Source organism: Triturus cristatus, chromosome 3_1 (genome assembly GCF_964204655.1).
Source record: "Triturus cristatus chromosome 3_1, aTriCri1.1, whole genome shotgun sequence".
Lineage (NCBI taxonomy): Eukaryota > Metazoa > Chordata > Amphibia > Caudata > Salamandridae > Triturus > Triturus cristatus.
In genome coordinates this window covers 1,099,255,307-1,099,272,716 of record NC_140583.1, presented here as the reverse complement: position 1 = coordinate 1,099,272,716, position 17,410 = coordinate 1,099,255,307, and the positions used below count along the sequence as shown (strand labels likewise).

At 44.4% G+C, this 17,410-nt stretch overlaps 1 long non-coding RNA gene across 2 annotated transcripts in view; it reads left to right on the top strand.

The window, feature by feature from the left end:
• LOC146861586 (uncharacterized) overlaps window positions 1-17,410 on the top strand; it is a 735,453-nt gene that overhangs the window by 453,269 nt on the left and 264,774 nt on the right. The window lies entirely within an intron of this gene.

Genomic DNA, 17,410 nt, shown 5'->3' with positions numbered 1-17,410 from the left:
GGAGATCCTTGTGAGTTATACTAAAGACCCATTAGAGACACTGGATGGTAGGGAAGAATCTGTGTTGGAATCTGAGGAGGGTAACATGTTAGGAACCAAAAGAGGATGTGATGTGGATGTGCCACCCCCACATACATTGTGTCTAGATTAACACCCTCATTGCAAGCAGTACATTTTCAATATGTGGGGACTGTTTTACAACCTCCAATTTGTGGCATATTAGAACAAGGCAATCCAAAATGGATCCCACTGGTAACAGCATACACATTTGTAAATCATATGGAGTTCTTCCACCAAACCCCATACATGCTTACACACTCAACATTCACACAGTATGTCAGCATATTTTCTGGTCATGACATGTGAGTAAAACTTTACACAAGCCAGCCTACAGGCTTCACACTCAATTCCCTGAACAAGTAAAAGGACCTGTCCAGCTACTGATTAGTAAAGCATGTTATACTGAACACACCACTCACTGTTCATGGCCAGGAACAAAGTGAGTAGTTTCATGCCCTTCCATAGGTATGCTTTTGGCACCCCTTAATGATCTCAGAGCCAAGTCTCGTGCCTGAATGTCAATTTGGGGTTTAGGCCTGCAGTGCACATGCAGGACGGTGTGTGTGCTGAGGCCAAAATATAATCAAGATACCAGACTCACTGTGCAAGTGGGCATTCCTGCCCAACAAACATAATTCCATAAGATTTAAAAGCAAAAGAGAAAGTAAATTGGTGGTTAGAACACCTTAAGACATGAAACAGAAGAGCCATTTTTAGGTCTCGCCTACACAGTGCGCATGCGCTGCTTAGGAGACCTTTAGCCGTCATACAGCTCTTTTTCAAAGCACATACTCGTGCCTTTGGCGGCATACGCCTTGCGGGAGTTAGCTGCGGTGCACCACAAGCACTAGTATATGCTTTGAAAAAGAGCAGACTGCTCTCCCCAGCGCTCACGCACCACTCGCGGGTGCACCCCTCCGCCTCTCTCTCCCACTGCAGCCTGCACGCCATTTTATTTTATTTTTTTAACTTTCAGCGCGAGGTGCGCGTGCCTGTTTAATCATGTAGTCATTGCTTTTCTTAATGTATTGTAGATTCTAATTCGGTTTTCACAAATTGCTGAAATTCTGTCAACCCAGACCTCTTTTTCGAGCAGCTGTTGTTTTGCTGCTTGTGCTGGCTGGAAGTAATGTAGCTTTGTCCTCCTCCCAGTAGTGATAGTGATCCAGTCTTTGTTGCCAGTTGTGCTACACCCTGTTCTCAAATTAGGGTGAGGTAATGTTCGCGTGTCCCTCTGCACTGGCCTTTCCCTTTACGATCAATAATCTTCCTTAGTCTTTCACTTATTCACCCCACGCATTCTAACCCTCAGCATGTTTATATCACGCTTTGCTCATCTCTCTCATCTTGCCTTTGCTTTGCTGTGTGTGTCACTGCAACACGTTCCCAGTGGACAGTTCATCTCACCACACTCCTGAGTTTGACTTTCTCCTCCGATCCTGTAGTGTTTGTTTCTGCTGTGTTTGCGCGCATTTCTTGCTCTCTGTGCATGCGTCCCTCTCCCTGCCTGTCTTCTATGGCCTGTCATTTCCAGATTCTTTCGACCCCTTGGTCTGTGCTGTCTCTGCCCCCCCCTTGTCTGCAGAGGGACCTTGTTTAGGCTGCCTGTTTGTCTCTCGTTATCATCGCAGCCTGTCTTATCTAGTGTCACTCTCTTCAGCCTCTCCCGAGTCTTCCCTCTCTTGTTAGTTTTCCCCTCACTATCCCTCTCTCTTCACTCCATGTGACCCTCCACTTGTCCGTCGTGTGCTCCCATCGCTCGGTGACTCCTCCTTGTCAGCTCCCCAACCACCCTTCGCCCGTCTGCGCCTTGTTTTTTGTTAGTCATAAATATTAAAAATGTAAATTGTGCTAAACTAAATGCACCAAGACTCTTAAAAAAAGAAAATACTAACGTTTATTGAGTATTTGTACGTTTTATGTAGACAGGAGGGCACTGCACGCTGGGGGTTTTAATCCAATACATGCAACACTAAAATTAGACCTGTAGAAAACCGATCAGGTGGCACCCTAGATATGAGGTATTCTTGCTGCGAGTTTCTTGTATTTGGCACACTTAAGAATCAACAACAGTAATTAGAGGTGCATTTAAAAGGGGGAGCTCTCTCGGGAGCCCTGTAATTCCTCTGAGCACCTAAAACTTCCAGTGAGGAAGGAGTCTTGAACTGTCCAGTGTATTGGAGCACTTGCATTTATGTCATCTGTGGGACACAGGCTTGAAAACCAGCGGGGCTTACGCAGCCTTTCATTCTTCTAAGGTTGGTAAAATAAATACCAATGAGTTGTGTAACGCGAACACCTGCTAATTCAAGAACTACAAATGGGCCACATCTTTCTATGGCATTTCTAACCATATATCCTAAATTCTGCATTTGTTTTTTAACGATTTTGCGATGCCAGGATTCTTTTTCACGTCGAAATCTAGTTTTTCCTTTGCTTTGGAATCCGATGTGGTGACTAAAAAGTTGTTACAGCTGCAGATTGCTCTGCTAAGCACTCTGCCCCAGCCCTGCAAGCTTTTCTAAGGCGTCTTACACAACCACATGTATGCAGCATCATGAAGTAACAGTTGATGTTATAGCACCCGGGATAATATGTTGCAGGACAAAATACTTAGAAGGTCCTAAAGGCGAGACCTATTGGCTATGCCAATGCTTGCTAATTCTGCCACAGATTTCTGTTAGAACTAAGCAACAGTATATTTGGATCGGGGCAGGCATTACAGCCACTTCTTGACTGGCAGAACTTGGTCTCAGAAGGAGTCCTCCCTTTATATCAACTGTTAAGGACTTCTTGCAGGCTCCTTTGTGAAAAAATCCACCATAGATCTTGAATATTGTGCCATCCTCTTACAGATGAACAATTTAATGGTGGCAAAATACGTAAATCATCTAGTGAGTGTAGGAAAGCATCCCTTTTTGTCTCGGCCACCCCATCTGATGTTTTTCAACTGATGTGCACTGGGTACCTGCTAACCAGGCCCCAGTGCCAGTGCGGTATCCCTAAAATGAGGTAAAAGGTTCTTATCTGCACACAATTTTCACAAGCTTTGGCACCCCAGTAAGCCCCTTGTAAGTGGTAGCCCTGGTACCTAGGGCATGGGTACCAAAGATGATTTCCTAAGGGCTTCAGCATGTCCTATACCACCCTAAGGAATCACCATACAAATTGCATGCAGCCTGCCATTGCGGATTGCGTGTCATGGTGCAGACCATGAGTGAAAACACGACATGGCCAAAGTCACTGCATGGAATCTATGTAAGTCACCCCTAAAGCAGGACTTGTACCCCTAAGGCAGGGTGCATTATTTTACATGTGAGGGCATATCTGCCTGAGTAGATATGCCCCTGTGTGGTCTAGTTCAATTACTAGATGGTACAAGTGAACAGGGAAGCCATCTTAAGTACATGTACTGGGCACTGGTCATTACGAGTTTCCCAGCTACATGATGGCTTCACTGAAACCTATAGTGTTTGGTATCAAACACCTTGTTTCCAGTAAAATATTTTTGAGGGGCACTTATTGGTGCCCCCTGAATCCCTACCACTTTCCAGTGTGCTGGAAGACTGTCATCAACCAGCTTGCCACCTCAGATGAGCAACTGACAACCTGCAGGTGAGCGCCCACACTCTCTGAGGCCAGAAACCTCCTCCAGGAGCCAAGGGCTTCACATTCTCTGCTGCCTTTGATATTAGACCCTGACTTCCCATAGTGCTGGGAGATGCCACCCCATGCCCTGAGGCCCATTTGGCACCAGGACATACAGGAAATTAGCTATGCTAGTAGGCGTGTTGACAAAACATCTCTGCACCCAAGCCCCGCAGCCCGTGCCTGAGCCTACCGATGGTGCAGCCTTGCCCCAGAGACACTATTTAACCGAGCCCCCCCGCTCCCCCTTTGGGTTCCGACGGACTTGTCTCCAAGTCTCTACTTGCAACATTTTTCTGCTTACAGATTCCTCCATAGACTTCAGCTGCGGCGTTCGAGGCTTCCCTTGCGACCAGCACCTCTGCACCCGGACATCGCAAGGCAGGTAACCCAAAAATGCTGGACCCTATAAGGACCTTGGCTCCTACTTACCTTTAATCCTGAAGAACAGTCATGTAAGTTGTTTGCAAGTGACCCTATGCAGTATATGTTTCTCCCATAGAATAACATTACCTCGTTCCAGGCTCAGGCCTTAAATTTGACAGCTGTATCTGTGTGTTTGAAAATCGCTAACTCGAAAAGTACTTACCTAATCCCGTAGATCTTGGTGTCTAAATAAATATCAAAATATATGTTGTTTTTCTAAATTGGTGTTGGATTTCCTTATTGAGTTTGTGTCTCATTTATTGACTCTGTGTGTGCAACTAATGCCTAAGACACCCCTCTGATAAGCCTAAGGCTGCTCGACCAGACTACCACAAATGAGGCACCTTGGATTGCTAGAGCAAGCCCCTTTACACTAATAAGGGATTCCTGGACTCTCTGCACAGTGCACCTCATTTTGGTATACTCTATAGAGAGCCATCCTCATACAGTGGGCACACAATCAAAAGTCCTTGCATATCTTGCAAAAGATTTTGGGAGCTTTGTTTCCTTCATCAAGTTTCAATGACGGTGGAATACATTTCCGGTCACCTTAACACTGAGTCAAAATTTCATTATCATCATCTAAAAGATTAAAGCATCAGGAAGATCCACACGCCAGTCTTTCTCTATATTCAAAATAATTGGGGCCATTTTTCCATAAAACTCTTTTACCTTCATGGATCAAATGTGTAACTCAGTTCATGATCTTTTTACCAGTCTGTTTACATGGCAAAATGTATTAAAACCACTCAACTGATCCTCTGCCCAAGTGGTGTGGAAAATGTGTGTGCATAATCACACACATATCTGGGAAAATTACACAAATTTACGTGCAGTTATGCAAATCTGTCAATTACCACTATATTTTAGTTTGACAATTTTATTTTTGTTTGAGTTTGATCTAGCGCTACATGAGTACCAGTTTCGTTACAGGTAGACACATTAATTTTTGTTAGGCACATGGAGATTAAGTTATTTGCCCAGAATCACAGAATGTTTGGCGTCGTTGCCGAGACTCGAACTCGCTTCCCCAGCTTCGAGGTCGACCGCTCTAGCCATAAGGCTACATCCTCTCCCCATGCCTTCTTGTGTCAATTTTTTATGCTAGATACATTTTTTGGTCAAAGCAAATTGTGCGAAAAATACAAGTTATGTCTGTCTGTAAAATTTTGCTGCGAACAGCTCATAATTGTGCCTAGAATTAACCTGTCCTTTGTGTTCACTGGTAGACGGGTGAGTGTTGTCCTAGGGTATGGGCTTATGTTAGTCTCCCCCCCCCAATGCTCCCTGCTGATTTGGGACTTGTGAAATGTGTACCCTAGGCAGTGGTGGCTGGTGAGATTTAAAAGTGGAGAGGCGTAAAAAAAATTGTACTGCATTGCAGCGATTGAGCGTAGTGACCGAGCCTGAACAGCTTATGGAGGGTTTGAGGGGGTGCTCCCCCTGAGAAAATTTTGAAAAAAGAGTGGACAAATGGTGCATTTTCAAGCAAATTTGAGAAAGCAGGAAGGTTAATAAGATAATTGTTAATTGCCTTGCTATTTCCCTGTCAAGCAGCATCACACCCCTGTACATCTCCCTTCTATGTTCATTGCCTTGCTATGTCCCTGTCAAACACCAGCACAACATTGTATGTCTCTTCTATGTTCATCGCCTTGCTATGTCCCTATCAAACAGAAGCAAGGTCCTGCATATCGCTCTCTGTTCTGTTCACCGCCTTACTAGGTCCCTGTCATGCAGCAGCACAGCTGTATGTGATTTCCCTTATATTTTTCCCCTCCCACCACTCAATTTTGCACTTCTAAGGACTGTTAATGGTTTCTTGCAGAATAGGACATATTGTTTTTCTATACCAATTATTGTGTAAAGCTTTGCCACACTTGGTACATAGTTCACAATAAAGAAAAATAATAAAAAATACTGTATGGAGGTCATTTTGAAAGTCAGCAAGAGATTAAATTACCGTATGTAATAATTTGAGGGGCTCGCAGGTATATATCTAAGTATTGTGGAAGAAGACATTAAAGGACCATCCACTTGTCCTGCAGATATTTAGAAATATGTTGTTGCTAACTGCTCAAAATTTAACTTGCCTAATATCAAATGAAATGCAAAATGGTGAGGAGAGTCAACTTTCTGTCTAGAAGCTGCAATGGAAAAGCACAGTCTGCACATACCCATTGCATGGACTTTTCTTAAGTAATTGTCGACAAGGATCCAAAACAGAAATACATCAATAATCCCCTTTGCTGGGGGTGTGGCTTGGGGTCCACCAAGATGGCCTCACTTTACAGGAGCTCCTCGCCTCATTGAAAACCCCCACCCCATAAATCCTGAATTCCATATATGCAAGGTCCAACCTAACTAGAACCTATGGCAAAGGAGATGATCAGTGTTGTGCGGTGGTACTTACTGCAAATGGGATCCCAAATAGTCTTGATGATGGCTGAAATGTGCTCTTGCTGTCTCTGACTGCTCGTTGCCTGGCAAGACCAGGGGCATCCTTGAGAGTTTGACCTGCCGCAAGAGGTTCAGCCAAATGGCCTGCAAGAAGCGCGGCTACTACAGACCACTATGAACTCCCACACTGCACTAACTCACATCAGGGACATAGGCTCGATGTTATTGTTTTCTAGGTGTTGTTTTTTATTCAGACTGTTAAATCTTCCCGGAGTTCACATTCTGAAATGAGACGTATATGTACTAATTGCTAAGTATATGAAGTAAGGATGTTGAACTTGTAGAATCAATCAAAGTGTCACCTATGCTTTGTAATGCTGTAAAACTCAATAAAGATGGTTAAAAAAAAACAGAAGCGAGGTCAGTACTGCGTCATTGCGGGAAAGGTAGGTCACTCCTGTTACTCCTAACATGTTGCACTTCCTTATGTCCCCCTTTGGGATAAAAACCAAAGTATTACCCTGTGGGCCTCATTTCAATTGGGAGGCACACGAGCGTGCCAAGGACTACAAATTAATAAACACATTTTAAGGCAGACACGTGCCTCGTGGGTCCTATCAGTCACGGCTCGCATTATTCGCGGGAGGGGAGTGAGGGTTCATGCAGGGGGTTCGCACAGGAAGGGGGATCCCGCAATAAGGTGGGTTGAAAAAAAATATTAAAAACTTACCTTACCGGTCCCGCTTTACCTCCGTTCCTGGCCGGGTGACAGTCCCGGTGGCGATGCTCTGCCGCGAACCCGGACTGGGACGCTTGAGAGTTTCGTACTCAATTCACAAGCACTGGGTAAGAACACCCTTTCCAGGTTTGTGCAGTAAACCGAAGTATGCACACAGGTTACTGAATGCAGGTGGAGGAAATAGACATCTCAGCCCAGCAAGAATGAAGCCTGGCCCTGGTCTACGCATGTACAGGACTCGCACAGCCTTGGCATCCAGCAGCGCCAGGATTGGCTTAGCAGGGAGATACTCGCCGCCCATTAGGAGACAAAGGGCTGTAGTGTTGATCAACCCTCACTCTCCTAATGCGCTGCCGCCACCCAGAGCAAACACTAGTGCGCATGACTGGGCTGGCCGGCAAAATTCTCCGACCCAAACCCAACATGCGCGTTTGTGCTGCTGTGCGCTCCGCTGAGTCTGACAATGACATGTCAGTCAGCATGACATCGGAGTCAACCTGCTGACTGCCCTGCCTGGCCACACCCCCTGCCTGTCTGCTAAATGACTGCCTCTGCCTAGGGAGTCGGGTGCGGCCCGGGAGGTAATAATAGGCTATTATTACCTTCTTTTAGGGGCCAGAAATTACTTGTGGGTCAACGCTTCAGCGCCCTAATGGACGAACCCCCACTGACCCTAGGTCCCTGACCCTGGCCCACAAATGTCTTCATCTTTACATCCCTACTTTGTTTCTATTTGGTTTTGTATCTGCTTGGCACTGGTTTCAATATTTACCCTGCCACTGACTATCGCCCTTTTGGCTTGGGCTGGGGTGTGCCTGCTTAGTGTGGGCACAGGATACTCCTTTGCTGGTACCTATTCTCCTGGTTACTTGTGGCATTAGGTAGAAGAACCAGGGACTTTTGCTCTTCCTATAGGTTAGCAGTGTTGGGTATTCTATTCTTGAACTGATGTCCTTTCCTTAGGGCATGCAGCAGTAGACCTGGGTGTGACACTGGTTCATCTTTATGCATTCAAAGTTGCCTTCAACATTGTTTGGAACTGGGTGGCCTTCTTGAGGGTGCAGTGGGACTTATCTGTTCCTACACCTTGGTACCACTGCCCCGTCCTGCATCACAGGATCCAGCGCTGTCCTGATTCCAGTCAGAATTTGCCTGCTTTGGATGATGTTCTCTTTTCCACTGTCTCCATCTGACTTCCTCTGGGCTCTGTGTGATCAAGGTTAGCTGGGCCACTCAGTGGTATTATTGACTCTAGTGGGACCGTGATAGCTTCCTATATTCCTCGTGATGGGGCAGTTGATTGCGTCTGCCTTCCTGTTATGGAGCTTTTGTTTTTTCCTTTTGACTTCTGGTGGGGATAATAGTGTTATATATTTTGCCATATGTGGAAGCTTGATCTCCTCTATTCCTCTGCCTTCTTCAATACCCATTGGTTAAGGCTGCACTGGATTCCGTTTGAAGGACCTTTCCTACTGTGACTTCCTAATGGACTGTGTATGTTATTTGCGCTCTTCTTGTGCATGCTGTGCTCTATTGGTCCTGGAGCTGCTCGAGTCCTGAATCACATGTGCTTTCCATTCCCTCACTACATTGTTCTCTAGTCTATATGCAGCTTCCTATGGTGGGGATTGGCAGTCTTTTAATGGATGGCTATAAGACATAGGGCACTTCAATTTGTTCTTTGTCTGTCTGGTGGTCCCTTACACTGGATCCCATGCCATACATCTATTGATGGAGGTTGCCAATGTGGCAACTAGCTGGCCCTGTGAGATGTTATGCAGCATTGTTATTTTGTGTGTTGGGTTTTTTAACCTACTGTTGTGGTCTTCGGTGTGTTTGGAGGTGAATGCATATCTTTTTTCACTACACCATCTGTTGCATTGGTACTCTCCGTATCCAGTACTTCTTGGATAAGGGCTGATTCATCATTCTCAGTTCGCTGGTATAGGGTGGTACGGTGGTCCTGCTCCAGTTGCTCACTCAGGAACATGGCTTATGATATGTGGTGTACGTCTTGCATCTTTCTTTTTCAAGCTTCTGGGTTTCTCAGATGAACATGAGTTCTGGTATGAGTGTAGCCCCTTCAAATTTGATGGTTGACTTCCACCCTTGCTAGTGTGGGTGCTGTCCCTTATCTCTTCTATCTGAGTGAAGTAGGTTGCCTTAGGCCTGTCAGTAGGCATGGACACCTTTGACAGCCTCTGCCTCTAAAACATGTTGGGTGTGAGTTGGTCCCATCATTGGTCAATATTCCTGCTCCCCGATTAGTGGTGTAATGTTGTTCAATTTTGAGTACTATTGCAGCGGTTCTTAACCTGGTATCGGTATACCCCGGATGGGATCAACACCTACTCAGGGGTCTGTGACTGTTTAGAAAAATAAATAATAGAAGCAGATTAATAAAAGTATAAATATAAAAAAGTAAGATGTAGAATTAAAGATTTTACTACACATTGTTTATGTGTAGGAATTTTAAATTGGAGGTTAAAAATCAAGTATGAAGTACAGCAAACAGAATCTAATATGGATGATGAGTGACCGCAGTTGAAGCACTTGTATGCACCAACAAAAAAGAAAAGCCTGCGTTAATAGTCAAAAAGACAAAGCAATATGCTAGAGCTGCTTTACCCTTTAGAAATAACATTTTTTGAAAGCTTCAACATCCTCATTACAGTTATAGTTTCAGTTTTTGCATATTATTTGTGAATGAAATAAAATAATTCATAATTTGTGTATTTTTTTACGCATACTTGGTTCTGGATTTTGTGTATGGTTTTGATGTTCATATCATAGGCATTGATTAGGCCATGGTACTTGGCATCCAGAAGTGATCCTTTGGGGTTACACAGAAGTCAAAGGGTCATTTGATACAGTCCATTTCTTGGTACCTGGGGTCAAGGTCGAGACTATCTGGCTAAATTGGACTTGGGCATTGGACCTTTACTTTTTCTGATTCCTCATGGTGGTTTGTGGTTTGTTTTTGCTTTGCACTGGGGTGTTCACTGGGTCTTATTGGTATGATTGTGCTCTGTTCCCATGAGCCCTTAATGGTAACTCCACATCGCCTGGGCTTGGTCGTAGCCTTTCTGGACTCACAGTCTGCATTGCGTTTTTGCTTGAATACCACACGACAGGTCCTTCATAGGTGGATATTTACAGCTGCATGGTTTTTCTCCTGCGTTTTTGCACTGGTTCCTTGTTCCTTCGAGAGGTTTACAGTGAGTTTGACACATCTGGCCTTGGTTTGGATGTTCCTGGGTATCCTTGCTAGCTCTTGCCCTTCCTGTATGGGGTCGCTTCGGTTGCTTTTCTGGGATCTGGATTGCAGCTGTTATGATTCTCTCTTCAACACCCTCAATTGCATTGCTGCTTGCGTTTTCTCTGGATACACACAAGGTAGTCCTACTCTTGTACCATCCAATTTCTTTGGGGTGCCTGTCACTCTTAGGCTGCGAAGGCTCTGGCTTTTTTGTGAGTTGGGTTGGAACCACTTCGAGCTGTATGTCTCCTCCGGTGCTCTCTGGTCATCATCAATTAGGCTTCCTCGATCCCTCTGTTTTAGGTAAATGGCCAGCCTACCTTGCTCCATTTGGGCGTTGGACGAGTTGCGGCATGTGCCCTGATTTTTTTTTCTGAGTTCCTCTAAGATGTGTGGTATGGGTGACTGTGCTTCAGTTGTCATGGACAGTAAGTGGTCTTTGCGACTGGGGCTGTGGGAGAGTCCCTTACCTTACATTAGTTGCTCTTTTATTGCGCCTGTAGATGGAGACATTGGGATTCAGTACTCCCTGTTTTCTGTTTCATGTTGTCCTGACTGCCATGGTGATGTTGTTAGGTAGTATGTTACTTCTTCCACTTTTCTGTGTGGTGTTTCTGAACCTATACCGATCTGTGCCTTCTTATGGCATAGCTGGATTTTCCGATCAAGCTTCTGATTCTTAATGGTGGTTCTCAATCATTGATGGACATTGAAGATTACCAGCAAGCAACTGACCACTATCTCACGCGGATGGAAACCAAAACTCTCCCAAAATCACTGTGTCTGATCCACAACCATCAGGTGCAGCTCAGCTGACTAAGCAAAACCAAAGGGGATGATGGACGGAGTGTTGAACATTGCAAGCACTCACCCCCAGTCAACTGATCTGGGTTTAATCCATCATCATTCTTTAGCTCATTCCGCCACCCCAGTTCAGACATGGCCATATGCAAATCAGTCTGACCCTGTGCCTCATGGGAACAGTCCAGCCCGAACTGCCAAGCTCAGCTGACTACCTTCTGTTGATAGGGTTAAGCCACTTTGAATTAATGCTTTTTGAAGACTCCGCCTCTCTGTACCAATAAGGCATACCTGTGGCGTACAACTCCCCAGTTAAGATTTATTAACACTAATAGCATACAAAAAGCGGTCATTAATTTGTCAAAGAAAAAACAATAATAAAGATTACAGGGGCCCAGAGATTCCTTAGGAGCACCATGGCTGCCAAATGCCAGGTTGCCTATTCCTGATTTCACCTCGTGCCTCTTTGTTGCACTACCCTCCTCTTTCTGCCTCTTTTTCTAGCTCTTGAAGGCTCTTTTTCATCCCTGACTCCCCCATCATCGTTTTCCAATCTTTATCTTGTTCCTAATTTATTTCAATTTCTGCCTTTCTCGGTCTCTTGTTCTGCCTCAGAGTCCGATGATAAAAGTATGTCCCGATACTCCACGATGAGCGGTGGTTTCCACCACCCACACACACCGCCACAGACTAAGTACTGCTGAAAAGTCTTGGCGCATTGCCTAGTAATGTTTGACTATTAAACTGGACGAATATCATCCCAAGTATTAGATACAAATATGCAATTATGAAATGCATATTGTTCATGGTAACGTGCCAGTCAAATTGATTGACGGGTCTGCAGACATCTCTGTGGCACAAAAAAGTTAATCTTTTATGAGAAAAATAGGACTACACAAGTGTGAAAAAGACTCAAAGTCAACGCTGAGGCCTATGAGATTGGCCACAAGTGAGACTCCACTCCAAGGTGTGAGCCTTGCACCCAGCGAGTGAGACCTGAGGTGTGCGGGTGTTTGTGCCCAGTATAAATAAGGGGGGCGTCTGTGGGAAACGGAAGGCTTCAAAGAAAACACAACACAATGGCGTCTCCCAACAACGCCACCTGTTTGACAAAGCGGCAGTGAATAAACACGCAGCTGACAACTGCTACCGTGTTCGCCCCTCAGAAGGCAATGACAGGTGTCAGAGCCTGTTTCACAACAGGGGTCTAAAAGGCGCCTTTGACCTTTTGGTCTTAGCGGTAGCTGCTACTGGCTAGGAGTCGGGGTTTGTTGATAGCCCTAAGGGTCACATGGAGTCTTTTAAGTTAGTTTCGCCGTTTCAGATTTACCTCTGCCACTTAATCGTCCCGAGGAACAGTCATATAATGTCCAGCTTTCCAGGTACCCACTTCCTTGCACTCGCATGAGTACCTTTCTTTCTCCTACATAGGGATGTTGCACATAATCACGTAGTGATGTTATGAATATCATGCGCCGACTTCGTGCATAACATGCCGTACAATTTTACTTTGTCATATTCTACTAGAATGGCTTTAATTGGACCGGGTCCTGCTGGTGTTCAGCAATGTCAGTTCTAAAAAGCAAGTGCCGAGACTGATCCCTTTCGGGCTCTCTATTATTGCCCTCACCCTCAAAAAATAAGCTTAACTCAGCAGCAGTCCCAGCCTTCACTGCCTCTGATGTATCTTTAAAGGGACTCGTTACAGTTCTTTCACAGTCTCACCATTTCAGAACTGAAGCATTTTAAATATTTTATAGAGATTCCATTGTTGTTGCTTATTTATCCGATGTAGCTAACAACCAATGACAAAGCCAATAGTCCTGGCTTGCTGTAAGTGTATTGTTACTTTGTTACTTTACAGTGCTTTAAATGGGCCGGGACTGTCCGGTACGGAGTACCGGCATTTTTTTTTTATTTTGAGAGGGAGAGTACCAGCACTTCTCAAGAGAAATGCTATACTTTTATTTGGAGAGTACCCACACTTCTCAGAAACAAGCAGGTACTCTGCTACAGAGTATCAGCATTTCTATTTTTCCATTTCAAGCACTGGTTGTATCATATATCTAGATGCAAAGACAGAGAGAAGCAGCAAAATACCTGTGGTGTGGCACATAATGTTAAGCACGGATTTCAAACGTATGTGTTTTAAGCCACGCCCTTAATTATATCGGCCACGTCCATTTGAGAGACCCCCAGTTTCTCATCCCACTTAAAGCCCTAACTACTAGTGATACAGTGTGTACCCTTAAGGTACCACCATGTAGTATTGTCATTCATAACTTGCAGTTTAGGTATTTTGTGTATACTATAATGTCGATGCATGCATACTTTGCATTGACATTGTGCATAGCATGCAGCGAATTGGTGCATACCCTGCTGCACCGTAATGCATACTTTCCAGTGACAGATGTGGAACCTGTAGTGGTGTCATGCATATTTTGTATTCAGAATCCTGATAACCCTGTAGTGAGATATCCTGCACCCTGTAGTTCCATCAACTACACCCTGTACTGAAGTCCTGCATTTATCAAGTAACTATCAAGAAGACTGACCTACAACTTCTTCTCCGTGGAAGTCTCTGTACAAGTGTTTAGAAGAATCTCACATTGTCCAAATGAAACCTTTCTTTAAAAAAACGTATTTACAATGTAGGGTCAAATACACATGAATTCAGTCGAACTCCTTATGACTATTTCATCATGATTATAATTAGTCTCCATCTCCTTTCTTTGTCGGTGCATCTCACACATTGATCAGGCCAACCCCAGCTGAGCACTACCTTAACCCCATGAGTCATGAACCGCCGCACTTTCCACTACCCAATACTGACCCATTCCACTAGAATCGCAGGATGGAAATTAGCACCTGAGTCGAATGATCGCTTGAGAAAATTATCACTACACTGGCTTTGTGGGCACCATCAAATACTTTTTAAAATTCTATGTTTGTTCCACAAAAACTACCACATACGTGTCCCCCTATTTTTGCAAAAATTGCCCTCTCATTATTCATCTGGAAATCTCTCTGCTCAAACACTCAACATCTATTTAAGGTTCCTCACTTAAGGTGGGTCATTGCAGAAGCCAAGAACTTCAGGGCCTTTGTCCTAAGCACTGTAACAATGTTTGCCTTCTTCTTCTTCAACATATCTCTGATCAACGTGCTTTCAGAAAAAAAGTGTGAAGCCTTCCTTATTTATTATATTTTTCATGCATGGAAACTACTCTGGTGTGCCTTTGCACTTAGCAAATACAGCACCAAATCATATAATCATAACATATCCTTCAAACTCTACGTGTACCTCGTCAGCCAATCATTCGCTCCAATTTCAATCTTCCTTGGCTCACCCTTCAGAGAGAACTACCAAACGTATAGACAAGACCAGTCTATCAAGACCATTAGGGGTACTCACCCAAGGACACAGAGGGCCTCTTTGCGATGCAGTTTGGACCTCAACCGACGGCTTGTCGGTTGGGGTCCAGATGGTATCTACTGATTACGATGCGTGTGATCAGAGGCTGCAGCCAGACAGACTGACGCTTTCCGATGGGTCGGAAACCCACCATAATCCCTTAAGGATGGCGTTTCTGCCGTCGGGATTATGATGTCGGTTTCCAAGAGCCTGTCCATGTTGGCCTTTCCGACATGGAAAGGCTGTCAGAAAGCGACATTGGGGGGCCACTAGTCTCCTCTGGCCCTCTGCATCTGGGTTTGGGGAGACACCTATGGTGCCCCCCTGAACATCCCTGCACCGTGTGGCAGGCACCATGAGGTGCCTGCCACACGGTGCAGGGACTTTCACAAATTCCCATTTTTCAATGGGAGCTTTTGCTGCAGGCAGTTTCTGCCCACCGCACAAGCTCCCTTTTAGAAATGGGAGTTTCGACCGCACTATGTGGGGTTGGATCGTAATTCTGTGTGCGGAACTGCCAACCTATGGTCGGGCATTTCCTCCACCGCAACGATGTAGGTCCGCCCTTAGTCCTAAATTCTTGGGAGCACCTTAATGTTATGTTTCCCGATATATAAGAACCAGGAATTCATACAAAATTTTAAGACAAGCCCTCACATACCGCCATGGTTGTCATGCTCCATCATCAGCCTGGCTCACTCACCAGAGAAAGCACCAGTGGTGAGTGAGCTTACTTTATTAACAGGGAGTACTTATGTGGATAGTAGAGTATTGTATCCAATGTTGAAGATTAGAGCTCCCTGGCACCTTCCAAATGTATTCCCTTTAATACTGGGGGGCTGTAGTATCCTTCAGATAACAAACAAGTCGTAGTCAGATGAAGTGCTGTGAAGTTTATTCAAACCCCTGCCAAGCGTCCTTCCTTGTCAGTATATCAACAGCTTACTGACTCAGTTACATTCTAAATCACATCCCCATGAATACATCCTAGAGTATGGAACTTAGATAGAGCATAGTTCTATATTAAACCCTGTGTACACAAGAAAAGGAATTACTATACTTACTATACACAATACTACAGGGGCCTAGGAGAGAGATAAAAGTTTATTTGTGATGCCTGGTGGTGTGTCACTGTCCACTGTCAAATCCAAGATCAAATTCCCCCATGTTGTGGGATCAGTAAGATTTAACAGCAAAAGGCAAGCTTACTCACTTCCCAGACATGGAGAGTCACCTATCTGGAGTACATTGTGGTGATCGTGGTCCCTCAAGATTAAGGTTACCACTTTAGTAGTCCAGGAAATGCAGTGCTTCGGGGCTTCGCGAAGTAAAAGTGAAGTGGAGTACAGCTTATCTAGCGGAGCACTACACTGGAGATTTCCTCTGAAGTTGTGGTTCTTTCCAGTGCGTGCACAGGCTCCTTAGTAAACATATTGTTCAGGGAAAGCTCAGTTGCACATGTTCGTCGGCATAGGTAGCGACGCTTCATTTGGACTACGGTTCCTTGTCTCTAGTCAGAAAAATAAGTAACGTTCGGTGAAATAAATGTTTTCAAAAGTTCTTGTGAGAATTCCGTTTTCCTGGAATAATGCTCCTCATCATACTGAATAAAAGTTTTTTCCTGAAGAAGATGCAACAAGAATTACAGTGAGAAAGAAGAGTGGCACGCTTATCAGAATTCAGCGACTCGTTCCTATTGGTCCTGACTCCTTCCTCTGCTCAGATCTCTCAAGTATTCCTGAATTGAGAGAGATAGGAATGAGACTAATTAGTAAAGTTAATATTTATGTCAAAAGAGCTAAGAGAAAAGGGATTTCAGAGAAAAATGAAAAATATGACAACCACATTATTTAAATGATTACTCAATCTCATTATTTCCTAAAAAGAATTTAGAGCATACACTTGCACAAGTCAGTGTATTACTTCACAGAATACTAAATAAAATAATCCTTTGAAGGGATAGAAGAGAGGGGAAGGTCTCAGTCTAAAGGGATATGCAAATAGTAACAGTTATTGTTAGGAAATGTTGTTCGATGAATAATAATAATGACTCAGTTAAATGTAGGTAAGGCGTTATTAATAGCTATATGTGATACCTAAAGATAACGCCAGGAAAGGAACCAGGCAAGGTGGTGCGTAGCAGGTCCTAGAAATAGACAACACAGTCTCTTCTTGTTATCTCCCCATCCCCTTTCCCCCCTTCAAACTTTCTGAATCTCTATCTAGTGGTTGCACTGAGATTGGAAGGGGTCTAAGAGGAGCTTTGAGTATCAAGCAACATTCTGCTCTTCTGAAGAATGAGAACAAGAAGGTACAGGTTCGTGACAGGGTGCTATCTGGCCTGTATCAACTTGGTCAACACGTTTCAGCCCTTTGTAGGCCCTTATCTAGGGTCCCCAGTTTTTTTCAAGAATAGAATCCCTGACGTCCCACCTCACTGACTATTCGCATTCAAACCAGCATGCATACTCATAGTCCCCGATTTTGTAAGCCAGTTGGCACATTTTCACCTGTTCTGTGTATTGTTGATGATCTTATGGGGTATAAACAACGATAGTTCAAGATAAAATACATATATCTCAAATAAAACATTACATAAAAACATGCATAGTTTGGTAATATGCCACTGCACTCATCATGTGGGAAAACACTGCACGCTACT